General features: G+C 35.5%; 1 non-coding gene across 1 annotated transcript; it reads right to left on the minus strand.

The window, feature by feature from the left end:
• Nucleotides 1–5816: 5816 nt before the first annotated feature.
• LOC145955361 (small nucleolar RNA R71) lies at nt 5817–5923 on the minus strand. Its single transcript, XR_014431975.1, has one exon. It is a non-coding gene; the product is annotated as a small nucleolar RNA R71 (small nucleolar RNA).
• Between the last annotated feature and the right edge of the window lie 1232 nt (nt 5924–7155).

The following is a 7155-nucleotide window of genomic DNA, read 5'->3' on the forward strand; positions in this document are numbered from 1 at the left end:
AAACCCAACTTTTCAACCATCCTAGTGCTACAACAATTGCACCAAGATCCACTATCCACTATGAGAGAACAAGCCTTGTTTGAAATGTTACATCTTGTATGAAAGATGTTCTCTGTTTGGGATTGTGTATCACTAGGTTGGTTGTTGAGGACCCTTCTCATCATAAGAAGTTCCCCATTATAAGGATAAGTGACCTCACATGTTTCTCCTTCACTTGCTTCTTCTTCATCCTCACTTGAAGATGAAGAAGTAGTAGCTTCATCTTGGCTACTATAAATGTCTTGGCCCCTTAAAATCATAACCTTCTTAGTAGGGCATTGAGAAGCAATATGGCCTCTCCCAAGACACTTAAAGCATTTTATGTCACTAGTCTTAGTGCTAGTGTGTGAAGTGTTTGTGTTTTTCTCTTTTGCCTTTTCTTTGCCCTTGTCTAGGTTTTTGGAGGGAAAAGTGTTTTTCTTTTCAAAATCATTTTTCTTGTCTTCCCTCTTGTAGTCAACCTTAGGATAAGATGATGAGTATGAGCTTTTAAATCCTTTTCTCAAATTTTGCTGTTCAACCTTGATGCAAAGTTGAACCAAATCATTTAAATCCCTATAAGGGAGAAGCTCCACTTTATCTCTTATTTCAAAAGTTAATCCACTTAAAAACCGAGCAATGGTAATGTTTTCTTCTTCCCTAATGCCAGCCCTCATTAAGTATAACTCCATCGTTTGTCTATACTCTTCCACAGTCATATTTTTTTGATGGAGTCTTTGGAGCTTATTGATAAGCTCCCTAGTATAGTAAGAGGGAATATGTCTCCTCCTCAAGGCACTCCTTAATTCATTCCAATATTGAATTGGAGGGTCATTATGGAGACGCCTATCTCTCACTAAAGAAGTCCACCAATACATGGCGTGACCTTGAAAACTTAGGGTGGCTAAGGAGACTTTTCTTTCTTCATTCACTTGATGACAAGTGAAAATTTGTTCCACCTTCATTTCCCAATCTAGGTACCCCTCAACATCATCTTTCCCATGAAAATAAGGGAGATCTACCCTAGATTCCCTTGGCTTGGGGGTCCTATGCACTCTTCTAGGAGGTGGTTGATAATGATCTCCTAAAGCAAGACTATCATCATTCATTGACTCTCCTAGAGTTGAACTATGGTGGGAGCTATGTCTACTTCGGTGCTTGTGGTGTAATTTTTCTTCTTTCTCCTTTAATATTCGAATCTCTTCCTCTAAAGTAGCAAGTTGAGCCTCTCTTTCAAGTTTTTCTTTAAGTTTTTGCTTGGCTTCTTGCTTCTTCCAAAGCTTAAGTGATCTTAATTCATGTGTTACTTTTGACAAGTCATTGTAATCACTTGAATTACTATCACTTTGAGGAGTAGAAAACTCTTCCATTATAGGAGAAAATAGCTTTTTGAGAAATGATTTTTGAAAATCAATTGTTTTTATGCAAGGTTAAGACTAAGTACTTAGAGGATTATGTATACAAATTGAACTTTGGAGGGAGGTGAGCTACTAAGAGCCACTTAAAAACCAAGCCTCTTCAAGTAAAAATTACTAATCCCCTTTGTAGTTAATCTCTACCAAATTCTTTTCAATGAAAATGATTTTTTTTTTTTGATGTTTTTGTGAACTATGATAAGCTAGACGTATGAAAGCAAGTAAAACAAGGATTAAACAACAAAAATTAAACTACCTAAACGTGTCCTAAGGTGAGAGCTTGAGAGATACCAAAGATCAATCAAGGACCACTCCCACCAAGTACTAACGAAAATTGTAATCTTAAGGAGAGATGGTTGTGTACCAAAGACACTCCCAAGACACTCCTTGTAAAGGCCAAATAAAAAGTACAAACAACAAAGAACAAGTGGCTGAAATGGAGTATTAAAAACAGCCACAAAGAATTAGTGATGGATTAGTGACCAAATTTTGCAACAAAAATTCAAATTAGTAAGGTAAAATCGGTCACTAAAATCCGTCACTAATGCTTATACATTTTTTTTTTTTAAATTCAAATACAATCTTCAATTGAATCTCCAAGAATTCTCCACGGAAATGCTAGTCCAGCCACTTCAAATTTCCAGCCACAAGTGTTTGGTGTTTGATAGCCAAATCCGAAAGCCTCCTTTTCCCTTTCCTCCTCCTTTTCTTAGTCCTCTTTTGATGACCCTTGTAGAACTAGCTTCTAAGGAGATAAACTAGGTCAAGCATAGGTCACATTTGAGTTCCATGATGAATACAAACAACACAAGTATGGAAGAGTTATAGGAAAGAAGATTAGAGTAGAAGAAGTGAATATAGATGACAAAAGACAAGATTAAACTAGGTCAAGGAAGAACAAACCTAAGAAAGGTTCTAGAGTAGATGCACAAAACCAAACACTCAAAAATAGGTGAGCTGAAAATTTCTTTTAATGAATCCAAAACAAGTAGAAACCGAGAAGAACAAATTGAGAAATTAAACTCCTTAATTTGGCTTTTGCTTTTCAAATTAGGTTTAGCATATATATATATTTTTTTTTTTTTAAATTCACTTTTGATTTTGAACTTTCTTTTTTTTTTAAATCTTAGGAGTTGCCTTTTTCTTTAAAAGAACCTCACAAATTCTCGGTCACACCTTAAATGAAGCACCAAAACCGGATTCAAATTGAAATTCAAATGCCACACAAATTAGGTCAAAATGTAAGGAACATGTGACATGCTTTTGATGCTTGGTTGGTTTATGTAGCACATGCACGGTTTTGGCTCCAATTTTCAAATTCAAATTGCAATCCAAACACAATTTTCCAGCACACACTAATAAAACAAAATCAAACCTCACGGAATTAAAATTTTTGTGTAAGACATTTTCAAAAAAAATTTTGGAAGCCTAAAATTCTAAGAAAACTACTAATGATCTAGTAGTAGTTTATGAACTCAAAAATGAAACAAAATTCATGAGCTTATACCAAAGAAAAGAAATGGATCTCGGCCAAATCCAGAAAATTGTTTCAAGATGCAAATCAAAAATTAAAAAGGATCAACAAGCATAGCTAAGATAGATGAACATATAAGAACTACACAAACCTACTAGACATGGATTTAAAAATAAAAGACTCAAGCATTTAATTGACCGAATAAGATGCAAAGAAGACTCAAACAAAATCAAAAGCTAATAGGCAGAAAATTCCTAATTGAACACAAGAAGAGATTAGCATGATTCATGAAAGCATATAACATAGGCGCATATGAATCATTCAAGCAATACAAACTAGATCCATCAAATTTTGAAACAAAAACTAGATCTAGGAAAGAATCAACTCAATTGTGACATGAACTCAAAAATTTAACAAGATGAAACTCAAGATGAACTCAAGAACAATTTGGAACCACGGATCAAAATTCAAGAAGATGAACTTATCTCTTGAAGACCGAAGCTCTTGATACCACTTGATGAGGTTCCACTTGGAAATCCTCAAGAATTCCCTCAATGCTCCTCGGTTCCTTGGAAGATTGACAAGGAATGGAAGCTCCAAGAAGCACCAATGTGACTCTAGCTTGCGTCTAGCTAAGTCCGGAAGAAGGAAGAATTTCCTAGCTCTACAAGAAGAGGATCTCAAGTAGGGTAGAGTTAGGGAGAGTGACTTTCGGATAGGCAATTTCTATGGAAAGAAATCTCATCAATATATCATCCAAAAGTGTTATACAATCCGGTCATAAAGGAATTTATAATAGAAATTAGGTTAAGGGTTTAAGTTGGGTTCACCTAGAGTTAAGTAAAACCATGGTATGGTTAACTTAACTCTAGGCGCCAAAATTTGAATTCTAAATTCAAATTTTGGTGCCAACCGGTGATGTTGTGTATTTTACTCGTATTTTAGCACTTTAATTCACAAGAATTCATAGCATAATCATGCATATCTTTCATGTTTTTAACAAATTTTTATATCATTTTCCTATTTTATGCTTTTCTTGGTATGTGTTGTGTTTTCTCTGAGCAGGATCAAGATTTAAGAATTAAAGAGGAAATGCTGAGCTACAGGGAAAATCACGGCCGTGATTCTAAATCACGCCCGTGATTCACCAGAGAAAATCACGGCCGTGACTCCCAATCACACCCGTGAACGCCACTGACCCTTCATAGATGTGCTCCAGAGAAGATCACGGTCGTGATTCTCAGTCACGGCCGTGATTCACTTCGCGTTCCAGCTTTTTAAGTTTTATGTTTTATTTTTATTTTATCTTTGTAATTTTTATCTTGGTAGTTTTACCTTTTTACCCTTTTAGGTTATAAATTAGATGAGGTTAGCCTAGAACGGAGATTTTTGTTTCGGAGACAGTTTTTTTTAGTTTTTGACACTTGGAGAAGGTTGGGCGCCTGTGCCATCGACTCTAAGGTTTGCTTTTCTTTTATTCTTCTTTTCTTGGAGAACTACTATGAACTCCTGTGAGTAGTTTCCCTTTTTCTGGGATCAGGGCTTAGCCTCTGAGAACCTCTTTATTAATGCATTATTCAGTTTCTTAATTTTATTCCAATTCTTGATCTGTTCTTTTATATTTTATATATGAAGTTTAATATTATTGTTTTCATAATAACATTAATTAAGGATGAACTGAGAGGAGAACTTGATTATAATTATGATAAACAATTAATCTTAATTTTCATAATCATAGATAATTAGGGATGAACTGAGAGGAGAACCTAATTATCGGAACCTAAAGGAACAGACTTGAGTGTTAAATCACGAGAGTTGATTTAAGTTTTCGAGGAGCAATAGATTAACAAAGATCTTAATGGGTTTAATTGAACGTAATTACCACGAGAGTAGAGATTAATTTTAATTAAACACGTCCTCGTAGCCTGAGAAGGTGCAAGGATTAAATTAGGTTAAGACTACCTTCAAGATGGAATAGAATTAATTAATGAAAATAATAATTCAATATTGTTGGAACTCTTTGTGCGAACCCTAGATTCCCGGAAATCTCCTTATCTTATCTTAAAGTTTTATCTTATTCATTAATTGCATTACTATCTCTTTTACCATCAAATCTGATCTTATCATCTCAAAACAAAAATTCAATCTGTTTTAAAATTCAAATTAAAATACTAGTAATTCTAGGTCAAACACGTAGTCCCTGTGATTCGATATTTATTACTTGACGACAACCGTACACTTGCGGTTTTCCATACATCAAGTTTTTGGCGCCGTTGCCGGGGGACTACGTCTCTTGATTTAAATTACAATTATTTTAATTCGAATTTTAAAAAAAAAAAAAAAAATTAAATAAATAAATAATTTTTTTTTTTTAGTGTTTACTTCTCCAATTCAGATTTCACGGGTCACTTTCTTTTTTTTGCAGTGCCTTAGGGTTAATGCAAAAGAGATCTCTACGTCTTGGGAAACCAACACCACTTGATCCTGAGATTGAAAGAACTCTCCTGAGAAGGAAAAGAAACCTTTCTAGAGAATTTGACATGGCTGCACAACGAGATAATTTACCGCTTCGAGATTACTCTGCACCCGTAGCTCGTGGGATACCTGGATGGGAGATGCAAACTGGAGCTACTGTACCAGCTTCTCTGGTGAATATGCTCAAACAGAACACCTTTGGAGGACTACCATCAGAAGATCCTAATGACCACTTAGAGGGGTTCTTGGAAATCTGTGAGACCCAGCAATTTGATGATGAAGTTTCTGATGGAATGCGACTCCGCTTATTCTCACTCACCTTGAGAGATAAGGCAAAGGTGTGGCTAAGAACAGTGCCTAGAGAAAAGATAGCAACTTGGGAATTATGTGAAAGAGCTTTTCTAGAGAAATTCTTTCCTCCTTCTAAAACTAAAGAATTGAGGAAGAAAATCACTAATTTCCAACAAGGCACTGGAGAGACTATTTATGAAGCATGGGAGCGGTTCAAAGGATATCTTCAAGCATGCCCACAACATGGCTTCAACCGTTGGCTTACCATCCAATTTTTCTTTGAAGGATTGGACCAACAAAGCACCATGATATTAGACTCAGCAGCTGGAGGATCTTTCATGGGGAAACCTATTAATGACTGCATGATTATTTTGGAAAATGTAGCCTCAAATCACAGCCAATACAGTGAAAGAGAAGTCACAGCAAGGAAAGGAACTCCGGGGCGATATGAAGTGAACAATATTGAGTTACTCTTAGCAAAATTTGATACTCTTAATCAAAGATTAGACAAGATGGAAAAAGCTAAGGTTAATTCAGTGGCTACAAATCAAGTATGTGACCTTTGTAGGGAACAAGGGCACACTGCAGTAGATTGTACCTCAATTTTTACTGGAGAAAAAGAAGATACTACTGAACAGGTGGCAGCTTCTCATAATTTCTATGACACTCCTCGAAGAGAGAAGAGTAATCCATATTCCAACACATACAACCCTGGTTGGAAGAATCATCCTAACTTTTCTTGGAAGAATAACCCAGTTCAAGGAACTAGCAATCAGCAACCTAATTTCCGTCCGTCCAATCACTTCATTAATGGGGAAGGAAATCCAGTACAGACACCCTCAATTCAACAAAGTGTTTCAAGATTAGAAAACCTTATGGAGAATTTTGTCACTAATCAAAAACAGACCAATGATTCAATGGCAAATTCTATTCAAAACCTTGCTGTCAAGGTTGAGAATATTACTCTCCACAACAAGATGCTGGAAAATCAAATTGCACAGTTGATGCCTAGTTCAAACAATTCTCCAGGTAAGTTCCCAGGTAAAACAGTTGCAAACCCAGCTGAAAATGTTAATGCTGTTACTTTAAGGAGTGGGAAGAAATTAGACAGACCTGTGTCTAATCAAAATGATAATATTGAGATTGATGAAGACGCTTCTCCTATGGTTGAAAAACCTGAAAAAGAGAGATTAGAAAAAGAAAAAGTATCTTCATCAAAGCCTCAAACTGTTTATCACCCTCCAATTCCTTTTCCTCAAAGGTTAGCAAGGACTAAACTTGATAGACAATTTGAAAAATTTTTAAATATGATCAAACAAGTGTATGTAAACATTCCATTTGTAGAAGCTCTACAACAGATGCCTACATATGCTAAATTTCTTAAGGATCTTTTAGCTAACCAAAGGAAATTGGATGATAGAGAGACTGTTATATTGATCCATCATAATTTGCCCAAAAAACTTAAGGATCCTGGTAGTTTCT

The sequence above is a fragment of the Cajanus cajan genome, chromosome 2 (assembly GCF_000230855.2).
Source record: "Cajanus cajan strain Asha chromosome 2, NIPB_CcT2T_4, whole genome shotgun sequence".
Lineage (NCBI taxonomy): Eukaryota > Viridiplantae > Streptophyta > Magnoliopsida > Fabales > Fabaceae > Cajanus > Cajanus cajan.